This window comes from Nesoenas mayeri (genome assembly GCF_963082525.1).
Source record: "Nesoenas mayeri genome assembly, chromosome: 7".
Taxonomy (NCBI): Eukaryota; Metazoa; Chordata; class Aves; order Columbiformes; family Columbidae; genus Nesoenas; species Nesoenas mayeri.
The window spans coordinates 35389007-35415050 of record NC_137551.1 but is presented as its reverse complement, the minus strand read 5'-3'; the positions used below and the strand labels follow the sequence as shown (position 1 = coordinate 35415050).

The window sequence follows — 26044 nt, the reverse complement described above, 5'->3', positions numbered from 1 at the left end:
ACCCTCTTATTTGTGCAACGACACAAATACCAGTTTACTGCACAGCTGTTGCTCTGCATTCACGCTGGTGTTTCTCCAAGGGTAAATTATGGAGAATAACAATGCTCCACCTACAGAGTAATCCAAATTCTACCAGGAAGTCATCAGGCTCCTGGCACTTTGCAGGATTGCTGCCTGACTATAGGCAGCGAGGCGGAAATACTCTAAAAAAGAACTGCAAGGCCTGTGTATGTGCAACAACATGCCTGGAAATCCTGGACTTACCAGCGTAAGCAAGAGACTGGTTTTCAACACGCTGTACTGCAGCCTTCCCCCAAGAAGGGAACAAATGGAGCTCCCCAAGAAATCCTGCTCCTCCACTGGTAAAATCAGGTCACCAGGACAAATTAGCAAGACAGTAAAAATGACCACATCTAGAGTGAATTTGATTTAAGGAAAAAAAGGTTAATAGAAAAATAAACAAAATAAAACCAAAGCCTGAAGTCCTGAATAAGCAGGAACACTTCTGAAGCAAGAACATCCTTGCAGCATCACTACCTGCCTTTGCAGCATTAATGCACATACAGGCACCGAGTCTACTACAGAAATAACTCTGACGAATTATTAGTACAGCCTAAGTTTCCATTTGTTACTATATGCCTCTCTAAAGAGTTAACCAATATATTTAACAACATCTTTTGAAGTGCAGTTTTAAGAGGACTGCTTGCTCTTACAACAAACCTGACATGTAACTGTTTTAGCACTTAACAGAAGAACATCTAATTAAGTCACTAGTTTGAACAAGTTCAAACAAATTTTCTTGGACACAGGATGTAAATGTGGTGGGTACCAAGGCAGCCATGGAGAGCATACACATCAAAACAGTTACATATTAAATAATTTATCACCTATCTCTCAGTATAGAGAGACTGTTCCTGGGAGTGTTGACTCTCAACAATTAAAACACATTTGCAAAGCCTGTAATTGCTGTCTAGTCTACATTTTCAGATTATAACAATGACAATACCATCTTATATTTCCACCAGAAGAATTTTAAACCCAAAATGCTTTTAGCTCTATAAAATTACTAAAGACACTGCTTTTTAGAGCTGGCTGCAAATTCTTTTCCCCCTTGTGGGAGTGGGCAGGTAGAGAAGCTATCTTTTCTCAACCTCTTTTACATGAAAAGTTAATAAATCAGACTGAATTTAAGAGATTCTGCCTATCATGCCACAGAACAAATGAACAAAATTAACAGCTACAACATTTGGAGGTAAGGGTTAGATAGAATTAAAAGCATTTTCCAAAGAAAAGCACAGTTGACAGAGGAATGCAGTTTTGCTATTGTTCCCTGTGTGGTAGAATCACAGAAGAGATTCGCCTGGTTCATTCAAGTATTTTAAGCATTGTTTTTATAGCTTGTTAAACAAACAAAGAAATGCAGTGCTCCAGGTTTTAGGACTTGCTTTCTCTGTTTTTAACTGATCCAAGAGATTTCCAGCCAAAACTCCCCCCCCGCCCCCCTTATTTTTTATGATTTTACCCTTTCTGCCTGGAGCCAGCTTTTACCCTGGCCAGTCTCTCCCAGCTCTTGCTCCTTGCACAAGGGAGTTATGTACCCCATGTTACTACCGCCTCTGAACACATCCAACCCTGACTGACGTACCCTTGTCACACTTTTGCGAGGCCGAGAGCTGCTCCTGCTCCACAGTTTCACTATGAGAACAGAGGGACAGAGAAGCAGCTTGTCCCAGACCACACAGGAAGAATTTGGCAACACACTGAGCTGAACCTGCTTCCCAAATCCCAGAGCAGCAACCTCACCATCAAATCACCTTTCTTCTACATAAAATACCTGGAACTATTCAGATTTTCAAGGCACAGGCATATGTTCAAACCTGAAAACTGTTTAAACTGTTGAATGCCACAAATGTCTACCAGACCTGCAACTCCCTACTCGTGCAGATAACATCTGTTAAAAGTGGCTTATACAGTTCTGCACCAGAAAGCTTAATAAGTTCCTTCTCCAAGATTAAAGAAACACCTACACATTCTAGATGCTTCTGCAAGTCCCTGGAGGGAGAAAATGCTGCTTAGCACTGAGACAATGAACCAAGCTTCCTTCCTCAACAGCAACAAAACCCTGCTGTTTTACCTTATACTAACAGGAAAGTGTTATTTATAAAACCGAGCCATATACAAATATATATCTAAATGATTCTCAAAGTTTGGCTACAGTGTGTATCCTGATGCCCTCAGATTTACAAATTTTCAAAGTCCTAACTTGAGATCAGTGTAAGAATAGAAAAAAATTTTGAAACTGCTCAGCCATATCTTGTATCCAAATTCATTTCAGTCCTTCTGTGCACTGAAGTGTAACTTCAAAACCTGAACTTGAACCTTACTTGTTACTCTGACCTCTTCAACGGGTAGTTTTTTTAAAGCAGCTATATTATTTCTATATGCCAGATAAGGTCACTAGAATGTTGATATTTATGTTTCTTACATAATTTTATAAAGCACTGAGGGTAATGCTTCTAGAAAGGTCTCGTTGCACTTGGGCTCAAAACCAAAGGAATACATGTAGCGAGTGCTGTATTTCTTGTATCATTTGTTTCCTGGTGATATCTACAGCACTTGCTCCACTTTGTAAAAACACTTTATCCTAAAGTCAGTTACCTAAATCCCCATATTTTGGCACTGAAGTGAGTTACTATCCTGTATTTTCATGTAACTATATAACTGCACAAAGGTTTATTTGGCTCCAAACCCCAGTAAATATTTTCTAAGAATGTTTCTATTGTTCATAATTATCAGGGGGAAAAAAACCTTGCAAGAAATATACACGCTCTTGTATCACAAGCCATTGTTTAGCCAAACACTGACCTACAGCTGGGTACAAGTGCACAGCACAGCATGCAAGGAAACTTCTCACTTATAACATGTGTTCACCTCTCAATGCTGCTGGTTTGCTGCATTTTGAAGGAACTACATTTACCATTGTAATTGTCAGCTTAAATTGCCAGGCACATTTAGTAATAAAGACACTGACGGAATTCTAAATCTACTAAAATAGATTAAGAATCTTGCAGGCCTGGCTGTTTGGGCCATGTCCAACACTTCACTGGAGACTGTGTTACAAGTAGAGAGCTGTTCACATTTCAGTGATGTCCTCGAGATCTTTCTAATCTGTTACAGTCAATAAAAACTGACTTTTGCACTTCCTCTCTTCTACACCAACCCTCTGACATCCAGTCAGCCTTCATTATTTCTGCTGATACAGCTCCCTTGCCTTCTGAAATAAGCCACAGCTACCTGGAAAAACCAAGGCCTTTTCCTGCTTTGAGGTCTTTTCCTCATATGTAATATATGTCTTCCTCATTTCCCACACATATTTCTGTCTTCTGTCACTCAGCTACTACTCCTGAGGAAGAATAAGCACAGGGGAGAGGAGGAAAAGCATAAAGATGCTTCCTACTTTCTTCATACACTGGTTCTTCTTTGTTTATTCTCTAATTTACAGAAAAGCATCTGCTTCGCTGAAACATTTAAACACTACAATATACCTGTCAGAGACCCACTGTGCATCTTTTTCCTGATTTGCACCCTTGAAATGCATAGCTATACAATGGAACATAAGGCCAAATGTAGTTAAAACAAACAGAAACAGCTTAAGAAAACAGATTTCATCTTTACAATTTACTAATTTTCTACACTAAAGAAATAAAATCTTAGCATTTAGTAACTATGAAAAGAGCACAAGAAAATCACACACAAAGTTTTACTTTTTATGCAAAGCTGTTTCCAGCAGTTCAGTTTTCAGTAATATCTATGATACACAAATCCCACCATGTCTTGAATGATGACTTTCTGCAGCACCAGTGCTTATTTATCCCTACACTAAGAGGTTCTTCTCCAAATACCCGCCAGGCTAAGAATCTCTCTCTACCATGAGAGATTTCAGCCCATTTTTAACACTTACTCATGTGACAAACAGGAAAACGCCACTTCTACACTTCTCTGCTTTATGTATCTGACAGTTTTACATATTGTTACTTGTGTGAGATTCTCACGTAAAAATAACGAGAAGTAGGAGACAAGACTGCAGGGACCCAAAAGTCAACCCCACTGTTAAGATTTACTAGAATGCAGCAAGCACCTTGCAAATTTATCCAACATGGAGCTTCATGAGAAGAAGTGATAAAATTTAAGGAAGTCTTTTTATATATAATTAGATGTATAGACCTTCTCAGGGACTACTCAATTTGCTTTAAAGTTGCACCTGTAACTCCGTTGTGAAATAAGCTGATATAAGACATCACACTTCATAATTACTTGCAAATCAGAAGTATTAAAAAACTACATCCTTAAAAGTGTGGCATAGTAAATTCACTAAGAGTAACTCATCATAGAGCAAATAGATAAAGTTGCCATGTACAGCTCCATCTCAGGAAAAATTGTGTTTGTGCTGCATCATAATGAACACAGCCCAAGTGTAAAAAGGAAGTGGGCAAACCAAATTAAAAATTATATTTAAAACCCCAACAAAACAAAAAAAGCTCAAACAAACAAAACACAAAAAACCCCACACAAAACCAAAATGGACCCTGCTGGATTCGACAAGGAGAAGCCATTCCTGGCAACTCATGGGCCCAAACTGCATGATCAAATATGGCTTTGTCTTCTAGTGTGTGTATGGGGTTGGGTAATGGGAAGAGAAGAGAAAATGTAACTTTACAGACATTACAGCCTCTTTTAGTAAAGCAAGGAATTTGTCAGAAGGCAACAAAAAGCCTGATGCCATTCAGCTTATTATATGCAGGAATGTCTAGTAGTAGTACTAGGCTTCCATAAAAAGGTGAAGCATGGAGAGACCTAACTCCTAAGAATCTTTAAAAAAGTAATTCTCCCTCTCAGCTTTACCCAGGTAAGAAACACCATTTTGTGCATGCCTAATTCATAATGCTCAGTCTAACAAATTAATAAACGTTTCCGCACCTGAAGAAAAACTGTATTTTTGCTTGTTTATAAACTACCATAGTACGTTCATTAGTGAAAATTATTTTTTTTTAGAAAGGGCCTCAAAACAGGAACTTGTTCCCAAGAGAAATTATTGTCCTCTTAATGTTACTTTGCAAACATTTTATGCAACAACATAATGCCTTTTATGATGGTTATGGATTAGTTACACCTAAGAGAACTGCACAATACATGAGGCATTTAAATGTGTGTTAAGTTAGCAGCATGACAAATGCCTATCTGGATTTTTCCACGTACTCAAAACTGCAAATTTGACAATATTAGTTACCATTTAACATTCATTTATAGTCAAGTTATCCACTTAAAGCCACTTGAATCAGCAAATAACCAGCCCAAGTTAGAAGTAAGCTTGAACACAACTCAGAGGTGCAGGTTTGCATTGCTGGCACAGCCAACAGCTTTCCAAAAAGAGCCTTCTCCAAAACCAGCGCCTTCCAAAGCTAAATCAGAGAATCACAAAATGTCAGGGATTGGAAGGGACCTCGAAAGATCATCTAGTCTGATCCCCCTGCCAGAGCAGAAACACCTAGATGAGGTTACACGGTTCCACAGAACCACTGTTCGCTGTCCCAATCACACTGGGCTTTCCTCGAGGCAGCAGCTGGAGGTTTCAGTAGCAAAGGCGAGCCCAGCCCAGCAAGGCCTGGCTTTGGCAGGCGGGTGCTCGGGGAGCCCACACCCTCCCAGGCACCATCACTGCAGAGCTCTGCCCAGATAACATCGCTGCTTCCCATCGTGCTCAAACAGCGAAGTTGAGAAGAGTAGAGAAGAAAAAAAAAATAATAATAAAATTAGAAAAAAAAAAAAAAAAAAAGAAAGACGGGTAATGAGAATGAGATCATCCTCTTACCTGTGGGGATGTGACAGAGCCCTGACTGCTCTACCAGGGCAATTACGACCCAGAGGTGACACACGGGGAGAGCCCTCACGCCAAGGCGGTGGCTTCCCAGGAAAAACGAAGGAAAAGGAGTGGGGAAAAGCGCGGAGCGGCTGCAGCTGCACAAAGGCAGAGGCGTCAGGGCTCAGGACAGCGCCCTGCCCCGCAAACACCGAGCCGGCACGGAAGGAAGAGCATCAACCAGGCGCCTGTGCCGCGCCGGGCCGGCCCCGCCGCCTCAGCCCCCGGCCCCGCCTCAGCGCCCCCGCCCCGGCCCGCGCCGCTTACTGGAGTCCAGGGCAGTCCGGGAGCCCCCGTGAGGAGAGCCGGGACCCGCCGCCTCCTGCCGCGCTCCTCTCCCGGCCCGGCCGGGCTCGGCCCTTTCCCGTCCCGCCCGCTGACTCCCTCCGAGGAAACTTCGCCGCCTCCCGCCGCCACCGAGCGCGGCGACACCGCCGAGGCCCCCGCCCCGCCGTGCGCATGCGCGGCAGCACTGCCCGCCTGGCGGGCGGGCCCAGGCGCCGCGGCGCCTTCTGGGATTTGTAGTGCGGCGGGAGAGGCGCCGTCGGGGCGCAGTGCTGAGCCGCAATGCATGACGGGAGTTGTAGTCCGGGCCGTGGCGTGCCTGGAGTTGACAGGAGAAAAAGTCACCCCCCAGCCCTTACACCAATACATGTCACACGGTTTTCACATTAATTTTAATGCAGAGGGTGCAGTTAGAAGGAATTAGCAGTTTGGACGTGTGGAGGTTCTTTTCCCCACACTCCTCCCAGGCTCAGGTGCTGCCTCAGACCGTTCTGAAGCCTCTGGTCACTGTGGTTCTAATGGTCACTTCCAGAAATTATATTTAACCAATTTTAACGGTAATTCTCTTCTAAGCATGTACTATATTTACACAAAAACGCTTAGTGTTTTCCAAAATAGTAATACAGAGGGTTTTTTTCTAACTTAAAGCCATGATATCCCTAAAAATAGAAATCATTTGAACTGCGTCGCTGCGTGTAAATAAGATCTTTGTTTTGAGCTGGCGTTTAACAGCCGTGCTCAAGGGTGAAACAAAGCTGTGACAGGAGCACAACAACAATCAGGCTGCAGTCAGCGCACACAATGCTGCACCATCCCCATGGCAACTTTTTCCTCCCAAACCCCAGCCTGGCCACAACCTTTTCAATCCGGACTCCATTCACAATTATTAATACTTTATTATTATTATTATTATTATTTTCACTTAACTGAAGTCAATGTAAGACAACTAACAGTGGCCGGCACTGCCTCCCTCCTCCTGATGTGACATTTCTCATGCTGACAGGACTACCATGACAGCTTGTTAAATGATGGCAGGATGTGGCCTGACATTGCACTGAGAGGGGAAGAACCCTTTTACAACAACATTGTGCCCTTTTTGCCACCAAAAAGCCTTGCAATTAAAAGGCGTTTCATAATGCATGTGCAGAATGAGAACCATTCTGCAAGTACTTTCTCCAGCCTCCCAAACGAGGTTTGAATAACCATGTGTTGTGATAACAAGACTCAAGAAAGTTAAAAATATGATGATTACATTTAAAAGGGGGAATATATTATACTGCAATCAGTTAGCAAACCTCATATTGTAGTTTTTTGGATTTTCTACCATGGAAGACTGCTGCAAGCTCCCTCGTGAGATGTCCTAATTCTTCCCATGTTTGCAATTTGATGAGAAGACAATCAGATATATAAAGAGCTGTCTTTGCTTAAGCAAACTTTTCAAAATAGCCAAATTCCATAAGTTGCACTGTTCACAAAAGTGTGAAATATTCATGTGAAATATGCATGCAGGGAAACAAAAGATGCAGAGCTTGGCCATTGACCAGTGTGAGACGGAGAAGTCAGATGCCACTGATGCAGCTTTTCCCCCAAGAATTACATAGACAGCGGAGATGAGCCCAACAGGCTAAATGTCTCCACGCTAAACCATTTAGGTGACAGTCTTTCATGTCCAAGACAAGCTTATGTGTATGGAAACATAAATAAAGCTGACTTTAATACCTCATTTTAAAGCCAAACTTATTTAAAGTAGGAGGCTGATCATAGTTCTTGTATTATTGTACTGGTACAGAGGCTACTTAAACCTCAGCTGAGCTCACTGACTTTGAAGCAATTCAATATTTTCAGTATTCCCTTCTGTGGAGTGTGCAAATGTGATAAATGAAAAAAATTCTGGTGACAAACTGGTAAATTTCAGATTTGAAGTGATTAGATCACACGGATGCTTTCCCATTCTTCTGCAACACAAAGGAGGTGTGCAAGGATTACAAAGGATATAATCTATTTTTTTACCTACCCTGCAATGTCTAAAATTTGTAATAATAAAGTCTGCACTGGCTTCTGCTCCATGCAATGCCACTGCCTTCAGGTTAGAAACTGGCCCGGAGCCCAGTGTATCTCAGCAGAATTATGAGACAGGCACGTATTTCCCCTCCAGTTATCTCTATTCATAGTTTCCAAAAGCAGGTATTCTCACAACAGTCTTCATGCCTGGGAAAAATACATTGGCGGGCCCCTCTGGACCAATCCTTTACTCAGGAGCTGCTTGTGATTCTCATTGCTGAAATGGTTAAGAGGGTTTGGACATCAATTCCTGCTGGGATTCCAGTTATTCAAAATACAGGCTATAATATATAACATTTGATGGGTGACCTGTGGCAATACGCACCTTTAAGAACAAGTGTTTACTTTACAAGGCATGGAAATTGCCAGTAGAACATATGTGTATAACAGCATTACAAAAATGAGTAATATGTATCTATATATATATGAATATACAGATATAAATATGCTTATCACATATATACCCCCCCTATATATAAATACACAGCTTGCATCTCCTGGCAATGAAGCAGAAATAATCAACAATTCCAAAACATCTCAATTCCTAACTTTACTAATTGCATTATCATGATGGATAATTACTGAGCAGAGGAATCTCAGCAACTTTATACACACACATAAATAAAACCCTATGAACAAAACCTCACTTCATTGCTCTAAAGAAATTAATTCTGCCTTAGACAAAACGGTTTTGTTAAAACTAACAGTTATGTTGCAGTTTAGAGCAGGAAAAAGCCTGGCCAGTGAATTACTAAGTGTAGACCAAAATGTTCTCACTATTTTCTTTTTTTATGGGTTCAATATTGCAAATTCCACCCACACGCAGTATGTCTCCTGTGCTCTATTTTAAGGGGGATGTTACTGAACTCAGCGGGATGACTTTTCTTAGAGGTCATGATCAGGTGAGGTCATTACTCTGCTGACACCTTCTACGTTAGCGAGCAAGATGGGCTTTTTCATAATTAAACTTTATCCCAGAGGACGAGCATCTGAGTTGTCTGCAATGACATGGAATTGATTAGGTGATATTTATTAGCTACTTGAATTATTTACTGTAATGTAGAGATAAATGAATGTTCTCCAAGGTTGCTGTAAGTGTGACCTGGGGAAGAACCCCAGGGTTTCCAGTCGCTGGAACTTCAAACACATGAGCAAGTTGGACTCTAAGAAAAAAGGGCATCTCCTCCACCTCAGGAGCGCACCCTTGCTCACCTCCTGCAATGGACATTTTCTGAAGCTTGAGAAGATCACAGCATTGATCCCTGAGTTGTTACCAGCCAATGGAAAAAGGAAATATGTCCCCTGGATAGTTGCAGGCAATTAGCACTGATGAAGGAGTTTTCCCTGCAGTCATTGCCTTACAGCAAAACTGCATGTGATGGGCACCTTGAGGGCAACGAAGAGAAGGCTCATGCCTCCACACTTCCCCAGGGCAGGAAAGAAGCAGAAGCATTTAAATCCCTGCACGTATAAGCAGAGAATTTAATTCAGAAGCTGCTTTAAAGCGTATTTACAATATGCATTTCAAAGCCTGTAAGTGAGAGCTGAAACTTCATCTCTTCTTATAAAAATTATGTTGATGGAGTTGGAGAATTCAGCCTCACATGGAGGCTGAATTCATTCAGCTTCAGCTTCCAGTCGTTGGATCTTGTTGTTAATTTGATACTGAGGTAGGAAAGCACCCTGATGTAAGTGCTGTGTATAAGGACTGATACACAGCGATGAAGTAATTTCTCAGCCTTTTAAGTTAAGTGTTCCATCTCCCTGAAAGTCATATTTAGACACTTAGAGCTCATTAGCACTAGGAGTTTAATATTCTTATGTTGCAGCTGTTTTACTTATTTCTATGTGCATAGTAGTATACTAAAATATATTACATGATAATTCTTCAGTTTCTATCAAACAATCTATTTCTAATTTTCTTCCATCTCTTTTAGATGTGAAGTTTATTACTGAAAAACAAAAAGCTCTTTTTTCCTCCTTATTCTATTTTTTTTTTTAAAGTGAATTATCTTTAAAATAGAGCATCTCTGTAATAAAAATTTTGAAACCATTTTTGTTTGTTTGTTTGTCAGCTGGGGATTATTTCTTTCATTACAAAGCTTAAAAGGTGAGAGCTTAATCCTTCAGAAAGGGCGTATTCTTCAATGAGATACATGCAAACCGCCCAGAGAGCTTACAGCTCGCACGGTTGTTGCAGTCACTTACTCAGCTCAGGATGGTGATTGTTTTCTCACTGTCCTTGGGCTCAGCACCGACACATCCCAGAGAAAACCAGCAGACGAGACCGGAATGGCCTGGGGATGACAACAGAAGGTCAAGAAGCACGAGTTCGCTCTCTGGCAGCGTCACACATGTGGTTGTTCCTTGGGTGCTGTTTTACGTCTCCTTCAGAACAATTCTTTTGTAATGTCCTGGGTTGGATTCTGAGCAGGAGAATCCTGCCCCCCAAGGACAATACCCATTTTTCCTACCTCATTGCTTCTGAGGAGCTCCCAGTATCTTCCAGTATGATTTGCTTTTTGTACCTGTCTTTGTGCCATCCTGCAAACTCTGCTGCCTTCAGTAATGTCACTTTTTTTTACATTGAAGGAAATATTAAAATCGACCATTGGGATGAAAGCAGCTACAAATTTGGTCCCAAACTCAACGAAATTCTGGGGTTTGTAACTTCCAGCTACTCTGATTTTTAATAGAGGAAACCAAAGCCTTTGCATATTGTGCATGTTACACATTTGGTCACTTGTAAACTGATTGTGAATATTTTGTCATCAAAAGCCACCCAACTCAAGTCTTAGCAACTTCAAACACTCAGGTCTTTATTCCATTCTCTCTAGGATTTAGACTTTTATTGAAGCCAGTGCAAGAATTAGGCTTTTCATAGTATGTTCTTATGGTAATGGACGCAGTTCTGACATTGTCTATAAAATCCTGTTGCTAACAGAACCTATCCAGAAGCCACCCTGAACTGATAACTGCTGATGGGGGAGAGAGCCCTTTTTCTAAGCCCTGTTGCTGTCAACACGTACACCCAGGGATAAAATTGAACTGCTGCTGAAAATTATTTGACTGACAATGCACCCAGCACCACTCCAGATATTGCGCTACCTTGTCTGGCTATTCAGCATTTCCTTGCTCTCCGCAGATTTTCCACTCCTGCTAAAACCAGCTCCGCAGGTTGTGTCAACAGCTCCAAGGGGTTGTGTAAACAGCAGCATTGCTAGGTCACCCACACCTCTGCGCAGCCAGGGACAGCGCTGGCGTCTCTGCCATCTGTCATCCTAAAGCAGACAGATGTTGACAGCTGTTCTCACGCTGAATGCTACCTTTGCTGTCGAGCTATCACACTCACCCAGCCATACTTTAGCTAAGTTAGCCAGGTGACTCTAGATTTCAAAGGTAGAGAACCTATTTCTGGAAATGCAACAATTGCAGAAGGTGTATTGGGCTGCTCTGTGATAGTTCAGGATTTATTATTATTATTATTATTCTATAGATAGGCCATGAAATGCATCAATCTTTTCTTTATGACTGAGCGCAATTCTGATATTAATGATGAAAAGGTGACTGGTCCTGTCAAGCCTGTTTTGTCTTGGGGAAAAGGAAGAAGAAGTGACTTATTCTTTGGAATATTTGGTAGGCTCATCACACCTTAGAAACATTTAAAGGCAACTGTAATGGCATGGGCCGTGTGTCTGGCTGAGAATGACCTCAGAACTATGAAAATAGCTCTGCAGATGTTAAATAATGTCTTGTGAACCACTAATGCAAAGATGAATTAAGGTTAGAAAGGAGTAAGGTGGAGCTGATGCAGGGAAAAAAAGAGAAAATAAATATTTGATGGCAATTAAGATGCATATCTTTCCTTTTACAGAGATTAATTGAGTTATAGTTTTGTTAAAAGCACTTTTCAGTTTTGTTAAAAGCAATAAGAACCCAACAGAAGCATCTTACGGTCCTTTTTTTGAATTATTTATTAACCAGCAAGAGTAATCAAAATAATCAAATAAATTTGGCTCCATCCATTAAAAGCATAGCGGCACGGTTCGCAGTGGCAGACCACAGCTATATCTGACATTTTGGAGGGAAAAAAGGACGGGCAAACCAGAGCAGCTGGTTTTTGTATGCTAGGAGAGGGCAGAGGTGAACCCATGCAGGGTTGCCTTATGGAGTTGCAATTAATGGCACAATTATCAACCAGTCTCCAAGTCCTTAAATTGTCTTGCAGTTTGAGGCTAGTGGGTATAGAAGTGTCCTATTCGCTTAATGACAAACTGTTCCCTTGTTTGGGGAAACAAGGTTCTTGGTTGCTGGGGGAGCACCATCCTCCTTTAGGGAGCCATCTAAGCAGCAACCACCCTGGGCTCCCATGCCCTCAATTTGTTTAAATAAAGAAATTCTTGTGAATGCCATAAACTGCAGTTTACTGAGAAATCAAGGGCCAGCGGGCTGTGATAGGAAGCCAGTTTAGTCCGCAAAATGCAAGAGCTGCGATAAGAAAGAACAAAGGACAAAAGGAAAAAAGGCAGAAATCCTGGCTAACAATTATATGACTAACCCACTCGCTCCTCTGCAACGATTAAACATTAAACTCCCACAAGCTAAGTAAACAAAAAATAAAATTACCCTCTGAATTCCCCCAAGGCTTTGTCTTCATAGCAAGGTCTGAACTGGAGGGACGAGCAGAAACGCATCCTCTGCTGAGCTCCCTTGTGCAGCCTGGGACGGGGGTGTCTGTAATGAGGGTGTCTGTAATGAGGGTGTCTGTAACAAGGGTGTCTGTAGTGGGGTGTCTCTAACGTGGATTTCTGTAACAATAGTGTCTGTAATGGGGGTGTCTCTGTCCAGACTGGCCTCAGCTTAGGGTGCTGAGCATGCTGTGCATATAGCTCCCATACCATTCCTATAGATGCAGCAAGGTGTCAGAGGCTGGGATCCTCTGCAGAGCAAGAGGCTCCACCTTATCTGCATGTTTTCTAGGCCAAACAAGCAAAATGGTATCTCTCTCTTTTTCCTACGAAGGAATAATTTGGGTTTACCTTTCCATAACTGTTATAACTCCACTAGTTTGTCCTCTTTTGGCTTTGTTTTATTCAGCAGGCATATCCCAGGAACATGCAGGCTGCCTGTAGCCCAAAATTTGGCTTTTGCTACTTATCACCTCCCCTGCTTGCCAGCCCAACTTAAATTATTCTGACTTCAAAGAGCAGAAAGAAATTCAAAATCATCCCAGATTACAAAGCAAAGAACTGAATTTACTTTTTACAGCGCAGCCTTGCCAAGACAAAGACCACAGAAGCAGTTCTCTCAGAGGTGGACTCAACCATCACTTTATCAAAGAAAGGAACGGAGCAGCCAGCTTCCCACGCGGCTCCCGCCCCAGCTCCCGTCCCCGCAGAAACGCGGCTTCCCTGGGGAATGCAGCACAAGCATGCATGGGCATGTTGGAGCGAGCAGCACGCCAACACATCTCCCTTTCCAGGGTCCTACAACGCGCTTGCTTAACAAAAAGCTCGTCTTTCCGCCTCCGCTTTGGTCTGCCGCCTGTGTTTGTGTTGCAGGCTGTAAATGGGGTCAGCAGAAGTTACTGAAATTCTGATTCAGGTTTGTTGTTCTTTTTTTCCCGTGGATAGCAATGAGTCACCACAAGGAGAGTAGGGGATGGGTTACTGGCGGGGAAGGCTCTGAGGTGGTGGTATCCCACAGGCTGGTGTGTGGGGACAGCTGGAGAAAGGGGACCGCAAGTCCCCAGCTGGTAGCAATGAAGACTTTCCTACTGCAACATCTTCAGTGCTGTCTGGGCAGTGCAGCAGTCAGGTACCAGGAAGGTCTGGGGCCAAGGTGAGATTTTGTGAAAGAGCTACAATACGATTCCAAATCACCAGAGGTGCCCTGACTGCACACTTGTTCACAAATACACCGACTTCATTGAATCATCGTGATAAACCCGGATGCACAAAAGGTCAGACATGCAAAAAGAATTCCTGTTTGCAAAATCTGAAAATATCCCTCTCCTGAAGTTCACCTTTGAACGCCATCATTTGGAAGGGAATGAGGCATCCAAAATCAAAATTTGAAGTGCATTATCATAAAGGTTTATTTCACAGAATCACAGAATTGACTGGGTTGGAAAAGACCTCAGAGGTCATCAAGTCCAAACCTTGGTCCAACTCCAGTCCATTGACTAGATCATGGCACTAAGTGCCATGTCCAATCTCAGTTTAAAAACCTCCAGGGCTGATGAGTCCAGCACCTCCCTGGGCAGCCATTCCAATGCCTGACCACTCTCTCTGCACAGAATTGCTTTCTAATATCCAGCCTAAACTTCCCCTGGCAGAGTTTAAGCCCATGGCCCCTTGTCCTATTGCTGACTGCCTGGGAGAAGAGACCAGAGCAGTAGCCAAACCCATGCGGCATTTACAGTCTATACCTGGCTGATATAAATGGAGCTGTAGCACAATGTGACTATTCCTCAGTAGAACTAAAGGTAAAGTTAGGCAATTGCAACTGGTCAGCTTATTGTATGTAACACATTAATTCAGACACATGAAAGACTAGCTTGAAATATCTATTTTTTATGTTTGTAATAGGCTATGGGCCTGTTTGCAGCTGGGGAGTATGTTTCAATGCATGAGAGGTGGCATATTAAGCTCAATAGCTTGAAAAAATGCGTGTGCAGTTAATAGTGGTGGGTTAAGGACTTTGTTTTAAGGAGTAAAAATGTAGAGCTCTAAAGGAGATAGACAGCTGAACACGGGAAAAGTCAATGGAAATGGTAAAATAGGAGAGGAAAGGAAGAGAACAGAAGAAGTGAAAAAAAAAAGCAACAAAAGAAAAAAAGGAGAGAGAAAAAGGAAATTATGGAGGAGAATAAGACCAGGAAGGAAACAAAAACAAATGGAGACTGGCTTGTCCGCTTTAAGATGGTGAAATAAATAAACCTCACTGCAACCTAAAGCGGTCACTTCAGTTCAGCTCCCCTGGAGAGCCTCGTAAAACCAGCATGATGTACCCAAAAATACAGAAAACGGTGAGTACCGCTGCTGTGTAATCTGTTTTCTTTCATTTGATGGAGGTCATGACTTTGATATTTTCCACCAGACTGGCCAAATTTGCGTGTTGGGCTGTTTGTTTGTTTACAAATATAGAGATGTCTCTGACATCTGTCTGCATCTGTCTAGCAGCTACCTCATAGTTCCTGCAATTTCTCACCCTGGCCCACGGACCTTTCTTGGAAGGTGAGTTTAGTTTGTGTTCATTAAAACACCAACTTTTGCTGAACTCGCTTAACACAACACCAAAATGACAAAATTCCAGCGGAGGAAGTGTCCTGGCCTCTATGTAATGTTTTGCTAATTCTAACAAACAGGTTGAGTGGTAGGAAGCTGTGGGGATGCTGAAGAGCCACGGAGAGATTACGTAGTCAGATATTTCTGGAAACGTCTAGATTTCTAGAAATACAGATGAAATCATGAAGAGATCAGGGTGCAGCTGTGCCCAGAAGAGGCAACTCATTTTTCACCTCCATCATCAGGCCAATATTAGTCCAATACTCAATGGAGAATTGATGTGGTCGCTTGGCTTCACAGCAGCCGGAGCAGAAACCTGGGAAATGGCCATGAGCCGGGGTTGGGGCTGAGTATAAATGAGTCCCTTGAGCCCTTGGAGCAGCTCCTGGCTCATCCTTGTGCATCCCGCAGCAGGTTCAACCTGCAGCTCATCTTCTGAGGCATCCCATGGGGTTGCCTGGTGCATCCCATGGGGTTGTCTGGTGCCACCACAGGAAATAAAATTTGGGAAATACACGAAAACCTCAAGATCAAAGGCTCAAGTGGAATTTTTGCCAAAAAACAAGCTGTTCTTTGCATGGCCGAGTAATAACCTTAAAGATTCATGTCTGACCCTTGTCCCCATGTGCTACGAGGCTCCCAGCCCCTTCCCATGTCCCAGCCGTCCCCTGGGGCAGGACCATGGCCAAGGACCATGTGTCCTCTCCATCAACAGCCCAACACACGTCCCTCCTCCTTACCCCCTGCCAACTCTTATCATACGGACAGGGATGTCATTATCTTTGGGGTTTGTGAGGCTCTTGCAAATCTGATTTCAATTATCCAGTAGGTTCTGAATTCTGATAAAATGTATTTTAGCCTTCATTCTGCTTTAAAATTGGCTTCTGTGTAAGAACATGTGAGAAATTATGTGTGTGAGCTTGGGAGCTTACTAGCTATGCAATCTATCTACCAACAGCTAAACGTTTTACATTTCCTACAATATGTCAATGTACAACTAATTGTACAACTAACTGAACAGGAGTTTTATTGAACTGTGTCTAGGAACAGTTTACACTTAAATACTCAGCTGCTAAAGCTTTTACAGAAATGATTGCCTTAAATTTCCTTTCAGAGTTGTGATTTAGTGCAAGCACACTGCCTTTTGGTATTTTTTTAACAAGCAAAAAATAAACTTTATGCTGCAGAAATGTGCACATGGCCTTTGGCAGACTGTGCTCCTGACCTCAGAATTACTATGAAACATGTATTTTAAATACTGAGAATCTTGAGAGTAAATGTATTTACAGGAATGAAAGCCTGACCAGAATGATAAATGAATCTGGCTTAATCAGAAATAAACAATGACCTATTCATAGCTGTTTCAAAAAGGCAAGAATTTAGCAGATGTTGTTAGGTCAAGTTATATAAAAAAGTTTATAACGAGCAGAATGTGTGTGCTAAAGTCAAGGGAATTCTTCAGAGACACATGTTTTTCCCATAGCTACATGACTTTATTCCCCAGTGGCACAGCTTCATTTTGATACATGCTCCTTTTCATTTCTGACCATTGTACCACCCCCGTGGTGCTGGGATTGCTGGAGAGAACGGTGAGAACTTGGCAGGACATAGGAAACTGAAGTTTGGGCTTAAATCCCTTAAGACATCCCAATCCATATTCACTGGGGGATGCCCAGTGCCAAGCAAAACCTACCCCAGGGACCTGCACGACGGCCGGCACGGGGGCGTTTGCTGCCCTGCTCGGGTTGGAGGCAAGGTCAGACATTATTCTGATGTATCCATCGGTGCCCCCATGGGTGCCTCCTCCCTGTGTGTGGGAATCACTTGCTCAGAAGACAGCTCCAGCTCCCACGGGCAAGTCTATGCCTGCCTGGACATGCAATTTTGAGAGCCCTGCGTTTAGAGTCCAGCAGGAGTCAAAAGCTCATCTAGATCTGGAGCCCATTTTTCTCCCATCTCAAGTGATGGGAGACTCAGGCAAAGGGCTGCGATTCAACCAGTAGTAGAGCTGGGGTAGAGCGAAGTCGAGCTTTTAAATTGCTCACGAGTCATCCCTCATTTTCATTTGAAAACCCTGATTATGGAGCATCTACACTGAATCCCTGAACATCAGAACCTGCTTCCTGGCTTGGTGCCAGCGCACTGGCATGCTTCATTAAACCACATTTCATTTATTCTAAATAAATAATCGGCATCCTTTATGGCACCATAAAATATCGCAGGTAGCATCTCTGCTGTTACTGAAGTGGAAGAAGAGGGGAGATTGAAGAAGGGGGAGATTGATAGCCAAGGTTTCATGTGCTGAAGGGCAGAATTAATCATAACCCAGGTACGGGATGGCACCGCTGCATCGCTTCTGGTCTGAGCCTGCCCCTCTGTATATCAGCGTTGCACAATATTTCAGCTGTACCGCGGAAATTTTGCAATAGAGTCATGCTGGAAAGAACCATTTATACCCAAGGTGTGGATCTAATGGCATTAAACAAGATCCCTTGCTCTGAAACAGGCTGTATTTTGTCCTGTCTGTAGTCATCAGGGTTGCATGGATGGCTGCAGAAGCCAGACCTGCAGGGACCAGAGGCTGCCAAGGGTCATGCATGAAAATTCAAAGTGTCAAACTAAGGTAGGAGGGAGGGACATAGTCTGGAGGGTCAGAGAGGACACAGAGTAGCATGTAAACTCATAAGGGTTTACAAAAACAGTTGCACAAGTGATCTAGATTAGGCTCATTAGGTTTTTGTAAAGTTAGAGCCCACTTGGAAAATATTGTTCAATCAAAAATAAATTAGAAAAGACATGTGGAATTGCGGGAAAGCTGAGATGTGTACATCCCCAAACTTCCTCTTCCTATAATCTAGAGCCAGGTTTTGTCATCCAAGCCCATGTCTAATATAGAGGAATTGTCAGCTTCCAGCAAGAACCTAAGGGTAATGGAAATAGGTTGTTAATTGAATTTACCCTTCAAATGAGTGTGACACAAGGAGAGGCTGCAGTTGCTTATTTTCACTCTGTGACAAAGATGATTACTGTATAAATTGATCAGTCCCCCTTCATCAACTCCATCAGGTGTTAAAATTGGTTCTTTAAATGAGAAAACACTCAGACTCACTGACTCAAGGAGCTGGAAGAACACGAGCATGTGTACCATGGCTTGGAATGGATGGTTGCCATGCTTCAGCATCTACTCCCAAACCAAAACCAGGATCCATATTGGAGGAATGGATCTAATTTATTTGTAATTTAAAATTCTAAGATGACTTCTGGCCAAGCATTTGGTTTGGCAAAATAGCTGCAGTATCATTGCTTTGAACTTTCAGCAAAAATAAAGCTTCTTTTTAAACGAGGAAGGGGTAGGTCTGGGCGCTTCGTTTTCCTGCCGTGAAGCAGACGGGGTGTAATCTCCACCTGAAATCTGAGTTTCACAGACAAGGTGAAAAGAAACACATTTGACTTCTGAGTAACTATTCAAAAGTCCTGACATAGATGCAGACAGAGGAACCACAGACAATGTCTCTTGAATAACTTTTTGCAAAAGCTGTGCAAGCGATTCACAGGTCTTCACAGGAACTTGGTATTTTGCTGGGGAGTGTGATCTTGTCTAATACTGTAAATTTTAATAAGCCCTTTCTTGTCTGGTGGTTAGACCACAGGTCTACAAGTCGTAACACAGGGGTACTGTTCCTGCTCTTTGTGAGCCAGCTCAAGCAAGATGCTGAAATTCTTCAATTTCTCTGAATCTTCAGCTCTAAAACTGTAAAATATTTTCCCATCTCTGTTGCTCAACTGAAATAACATTTGCAGAGCACTTCGGGTTGTCAGAGGAGACGCATTATTTATTAGTGTAATTTCTGATTTCGGTTACGCCCACGCCACCTGCTTGTTCATGTGGAACAGCGTCATTTCTCTGACTTCCTTTCTGTGTAAAGGCTTGGTGTTATCTGCGCTAGGAAGTATGATTAAGGAAAGAAATATGCTTTTTAAAAGTTTTTTGGTTTTGTATGGTCTTCTCCTTTCACAGAAGTCATTTTACTTTGTCCTAAGCTGAAAACCTTGCTTTGGTGAGTTACACTCTTGAGATAACCAATTAGCATTTTCCATGAGGGCTTGAGTCCATCTTCTTTGAAGTTCTAAGCATCTACATTTGACACCTATTTCAGTCAAAATTAAGGGAGTCAAATACTCCAGAGTTGAACCTTGGGTGGAACAATTCTTGTGGAGGCTCCACATGCTCGGGCATCCCTTGTAGAAAGCACTGACGTTAATGTACAAAGTTATTTCATTTACAGAACCTGTGCTTCAATGCTCTAGCTAACTGTGACCCTTGAAACACTCTGCAGCTTCTAGAATGAGCCAAGTTAGTTAATTTTCATATGTAGCCGTGAGGATCAATGGGCAAAGGCTGGAAAAGTAAGTCCAGCAAAACCCTATGTCAGCAATCTGTTAAATCAGCTCTTTTAACAAACTGAATGTTGATGTTGGGTTTTGAAGTCTTACGTGCTGACAGACCCATGTCTTTGCCATTGCTACGAATGGCAAAGGCATTACATTTATCATCAGCTGAATAACAATAATGAGAGACAGCATTTTTGTCATTGACTCAATAGATGTTGCAACAAGCCTCATGTTTCTCTGGTACTCCATGTCTGCAGCCACGTTGTAAAATTCATGGGCTATGCCTATGTTTATTTTTCTTTCATGTTTTTATATGTCATATCAGAATCCGAGCTCTTTTATGTGCAGTAAACATTTACTTGTCACAAATACCACATCAGTGTTTAGACACAGCAAGAACAACTGCAGTAGAGCTCATCCTTTTCCAAAAGCCTTTTGCAAGATGGTGTCACTCTGGATTTTGAGTGAGCTGATCAGTACCTGTCTGTGTGTCTGACTCTCTGAAAAGGCAATGAATAAAATTCAGGCAAAAATCTGCGATGTGTATGGGAAACCTGACCGCTCTATATTGTTTGTGTCAACTGGTAATTGCAATTTAGGTTGGGAAGCAGTAGCCCCTGGTTACCTCAGGCTTTTTTCAGGTATAAACAGAGATAAAGTTCTCCAAGGCGTTTGCAGCAGGAGTAAAAATACCGAATCCCATGCCAAGGATTGCACAATACATTTGATTTCCCTGTGGTTTTTGCTGTTAGCTCAAATTCATGGGATGCTGTAGAGTTCTGACCCAGGATCATGGGGTTCTGCAAAACTGCTACATGCAGGTTAACTGAAAATAGGTTTCTGTGAAAAGTAAAGGGATTCCCTGGCTGGAACATCCATCCCTGCCAGTGGTGCTGGGAAACATGTCAGAGAGGATCAGGCAAACGCTTTCTCTGCCGTCCCAAGTGAGAGATCTACCTTCCAAACCTGGACACCTCGCCGGTGCATCCAGTGCTCCTACCACACCCAGACCTGGTCTTGAAAATGCAAATTATTAAATGTTTGGGTAAGAAGCAGGATCAAAAACTATCTCCTCTACGCTGGTTTCACGTTCAGTTCCGAAGGTACCTTTTCAACTCCTCCTGCGCCAGCCCAGCCCTGCAAGCACAAATTTTAGGCACGAATGTGTCTGGGTGAGGGTTGAGCCTGAGTCTGGTAAGTACCAGCAGCTCTGGAAAGCCCCGAGCAGCAGCAGCAGCAGCACAACCTGTGTGCTGCAAATAAAGTGAAAAAAACCCCGTATTCGCCACCATCACCAATATTGTTAATCAGCCCACGGTTTGCTCAGACAGGAAATTGTTACTGACCACTTTAATTTTACTAAACAAATGAAACCATCCCATTACTCATTCAAATCTAATAAACCGCAGAACACAGAGGAGGAAGTGAGCGCTTTAAAATGGCTTGGAGAGAAGTTCCCACTTTGCTTTGCCATTTAATTAAAGCCAGGCTCTTTACTGGAAAGGGAATAATTAAATGGCAACATGGTGCTATGATAATCTTCTCCATCAGCATCTCAACATGCATCTTGCTACCGAATACAGAGGGAATTTTCATGTTGTTCTTTATGCTCCCAGAGCACGACCTGCTCCTCAGGAAGAAAAGAAGTGGAAAATACATTGAGTACCAGGATGGACCTCTTCTGTCATACCCTGTTAGAGAGGGGCTGATGAAATACATTTCCTGAAACTTAATGTCTGCAGACATTCAGAAAACAAATTCCCAAAGATGGGCCCTGCAAAGCACCTGACAACCAGCTGTTTTATCAATGCCTTGGCATTTCTTGATCATCGAATGTGTGAAATATCCACAAAATGTCATTGCAGCTTGAATACATGCAGTTCTAGCACAAGTTCTAGACATGATATGAGTTGTATGCATATGTAAATATTGTCTTTGCAGTCAGGAGGCAGAAAAAGCATGAACGTACTTGCACCACAGAGAGCGATTGCTGTAATTGTTTGCCTTTCTTCTCAACATCAAATTACTACTTTAAATGAAGGTAATTTCACAAACAGGCGGAAACGTCATTTTCGCTATGGGAATTCTTACTCCAGCATAAAAGCTATATGATGAAACTTCATATTTAACTGCTTCTACCTGAAAGAAGAGTTCATAAATGGGAATTATTCCTTTGTGGTGATTTGTCTCCGAAAAGATGATTGAAGAAGAAAAACACTGGTACCAGGTAATCTCAATAATAAGGGCAAATATCACAAAGTAACATGTTTTTGCAGCACTGCAAAGGCCATGAAAGCTTTTTTCAAGTATATACAAGTTTGTTCCTGTCTGTACAACATGTGCTCTTTCAAATTGCTGGGTTTTGGCTCCTTCCCACATCAGGGGGATGGACAGTGTTTGCTGGAAGGTCTTTGCCAATTTGGAGCTGGACCGAAACAGCTCTCACCTGGTTTGCTGTAGATACTTAATCTACTGCAGCCTTAATCCATTGCACAAAGGAGGAAGATCAACAGGAAGATATATTAATTATATTATGTACTAAAGAAGCCCACATACTTAGTAAAATCTCCTTTTAGTCACCACCAGAGTGAGCTGGCATTTGATAAATCGTTTTTACGACCATGCATCAGGCCCATGCATGGACCATGTTATACCTCTTCCCTTCCCCATCACAGATGTGCTGCCAAATGGGATGCAATCTGCTCTGCTTCCCATTCTTCAAAATATTCTCCCTACCAGTTTAGCTGGTCTTACTTAATTTGTTTTGCTATTTGGAAGGAGTTACAGATTGGACATCCTAGAAAACAGCTGTCATTTTTACAGGAAAAAAAAAGTATGTGATTCATAATTTTCCAGAAATATGCACATTACACATGTAGCATATTGGCACCTTCTGGAAAACATGCTAAATCTTGGAGCTTGTGTGATATTGTTTCTGTTTCTTTGCTTCACATACCTGTTCAAACATCAAACCAGATCTCACAGCTCACAAGGAAAAAATCTTCGTTATCTCTTGTGCCATCACCATTCTCCAGCTGAAGGGAAAGTGGTTGCGCTTTATGAAGAAAATGATTCAAAATGGTGCCATTTTGTAATGGCATTTCCAGTGGCACAGAGGACTGTGGAAGATCCAAGGAGATGGGGACTTGGGAGCTGTAGGACAGACCTTTTTGCTAAGCCAGAACATGTACCAGAAATTCATAATGCAGTTCTGATTCAGTGATTAAGTTCAATATTCACTTTTTGCTCATTTTCTTTTTCTTTCCTTTTTAAAAGCAGCATCCTCAGCTCACCTCATCAGGAGCCATGGGCTGAAATGCTGTGATAAAACTAGGCTGGCATGACAAGACTCCTGAGGGAGGTCAGCAAGAAATGCAATGGAAAGATGTCATGGCCAAGATAACCCTCAGCTCCATCTTCCCGCTTATCATTTCGAGAGGTGAATTTGCACATGTTGTATGGAGTGGAAAAAACCTCATGGATACATGAAATAATATTAATAATTGAATGCAGTGAGCATTTCATAAGATGCCAGTGAACACACACAGTCTCAGAAGGAATAGCTGGATGGTTTGAATAACGCACTCTTCAGGAACCTCCAGAGTCAAAAAATTATTTATGAAGTGCATGTAAGGATAGCAGTAGTCTATCCACTATCTAAAAATATCTTTCTTTCTGTCCTCTACTTTTAGCATCCTTTACAGGGTACCTTATATCCCAAGCTGTATCACTAAAACTATTTTATACATGCAACACAGAAGTAAAAGCTTTGGAGTTCTAAGGTTGTTCCTGACACCCTTCTGGCCCAAATCTGACCAGGACTTCAAGGCACTTTGTAAGGATGCAATAAAAAAAAGTGCAGTTACCTGAGTTTCAAGGGATAACATCCAACGTTTTCTATTTCTGTTTTGCAAATGGTTCTTCCATCTGGGTGCGTGGTGAGGAGCTGCACAGAGCTCAACCTCCCGCAAGCCCTCCAGCCACAAGTGAGCCAGGGGCTGGGACAGGTTGGGTTCAACAGCCGCCCATCGGGCTCGGTGCCACCCCAACTCATGGTGTTACTGAGACAGCGGTATTTCCTGCTCTGAAACTGTACATTCCTATCATTTCCTCTGAAAAAAAGAACATTGGTGTAAGCAAATAGCAGCCACCAAAGGGAGATTCCACCTTGGGGCCGGCCAACCTGGCTGGCTCAGCTCTGGGAGTCCCCGTGCGCTCGGTGCCATTGAAGCAATTTCTCACCAGGTTTTCCCTACAAATCCCCACCCAGCCATGCTTCCAGCAAAACGGGATGGGGACAGCCCCAGCCAGGGCTATTTTTGCCCTGTGCACAGTTTTTTGGGGCTGCAGGAGGCTTTAGGGATACAAGTTCCCTGCAAGAGACCTTCTCAGTGCAGCTAGCAGGCTTACTAACAAAAAAACCTCAATATACAGGGGCTGAGGATCCTCTTCCTCTCCCATCACCTCCCCAGCACTTATAAGAAGTGATGGTGTAGCCTTGTTAAACAAAAAAAAACCATCAACGCCCCACCTTTCAGAGCATTTTAAGAATCCTTTCCAGTGTACCTCATCCTCTGTGTTTGCTTAAATAGCTGTTTAAACACTTTATGTTTGCTTAATCAACTAGATTTATAACCTGGATCAGTAAATAAACCTGTAGCTGTATGCTTTCCTACAGTTACTTCTACCCTGATTGTTGCAAAATAGAACAAGGAGGAAAAAATTACATGTATACAAAGGAAACTGCTGCCTTTAATGAAAAAGGCAAAAAAGTTTTAGATCTGGTTCAATGTATGCAAAGAGCCAGTCATGACTGCTTAGCTCCAGGATTTAGGTTTAGAAGCATCTCTCTAAGCAAAATGATGTTTGAGATGATAAAATCTGAATCCAGAAGGTCTGTGGGTTAGATTTTGCTGTGCTTTGGCTGGAGTTGCTGGATTGAGGAGCTCTGTCTCCTCTGGCTTAGACGTTACATAGCAGAGCTTGTCATTTTTCGTCTGTTCTGGAATGCAATTTTGCAATAAATACCGATTCTCACTATTGGTGCAGAGGAATTTTTTTGTTTTAAATAAACATTTACATTGTCCACCTGTGTTCACAGCAGGTAAGAGTTTGGCAGGCAGGTGCCCCCCTGCCCGGGAGAAGGTGCCGATAGGAGCTGGGCTGAACACAGACCTGGCACCGGCCCTTTGAGTCTTTCCATTTGAAACCAGGAGTCAGTAAGGTTTAAATCACAAACACACAATAAAACGCACTTGAATTGAGTCCATATAAATGAAGGGATTGGAAAACAACTACGTATCTCTGTCCTATTTCCCTTTCCAGGAAGGAACATCTCTTGGGTAATCTAAAAACAAAACAAAGTAGCAGAAAACTTTACTTAACCTCAAGCTAATTTCCTATGTGGACTAAATTTAGCTGTTTAGATTTAGTTTGGTGTATGTGCCTCCAAACGTGCTCCCTACAAAGAGGGATGCTTGCCATTTGCCTAAAGCAATGGTTGTAGCACTCTGGTTAAAACTGATTTATTTTTGCATCTTAGCATTAATGTTTAACATGAAATTTCACTTTATGTTCAGAGACGGCAGTGGTAGGAGGCTGGATGGCTGAATTTTGCTCTCTGGAAAAGCCCAGACACCCACGGAGGGAACAGCTGCTGGGAAGTGACTTCTGCCTCTCAAAGAGCAGGCGAGGGAGAGAGCGAGAGGATAAAAACACTATCATAAAAGCTTCTCCACGCTTATTTTGAAACAGACAGTCATTAATTCAAGGAAGATCAAGTCAGGGACCAGCCCAAAACACTCCGATTATTTTTCCATGAGTCAAGAGTTATACTCAAAACAAAAATTAGCCTACAAATCCCAAGGCCACGCTGGTGCACGGAGCGTTTCCCAGCACAGGTCACTGCTGCCAGCCTCCTGCTACAGAGAAAAAACAATCCAACAAATGGTTTGGAAAGCTTTTAAAACTTTATTCATTCCCTCTGTCTCTGCCTTTCTTAAACATTTAATTATAAGGCCAGGAATTATTTTTACTGCCTTCAGCTCAAGGTGTATATAGTCTGGAAGTAGCATGAAAGAGTAACGAGTACACTTTGAAA

The 26044-nt window shown here is 42.4% G+C and overlaps 1 protein-coding gene across 5 annotated transcripts in view; it reads right to left on the bottom strand.

Annotated features, from left to right (window-relative positions):
* Positions 1 to 6436, bottom strand: part of PLEKHA1 (pleckstrin homology domain containing A1) — a 37997-nt gene extending 31561 nt beyond the window's left edge. For all 5 annotated transcript variants that reach the window (XM_080347372.1, XM_080347376.1, XM_080347374.1 and 2 more), the window contains exon 1: positions 6185 to 6436. The gene's annotated coding sequence lies outside the window, so the exon portion shown is untranslated. The remainder of the gene's footprint in view (positions 1 to 6184) is intronic.
* Between the last annotated feature and the right edge of the window lie 19608 nt (positions 6437 to 26044).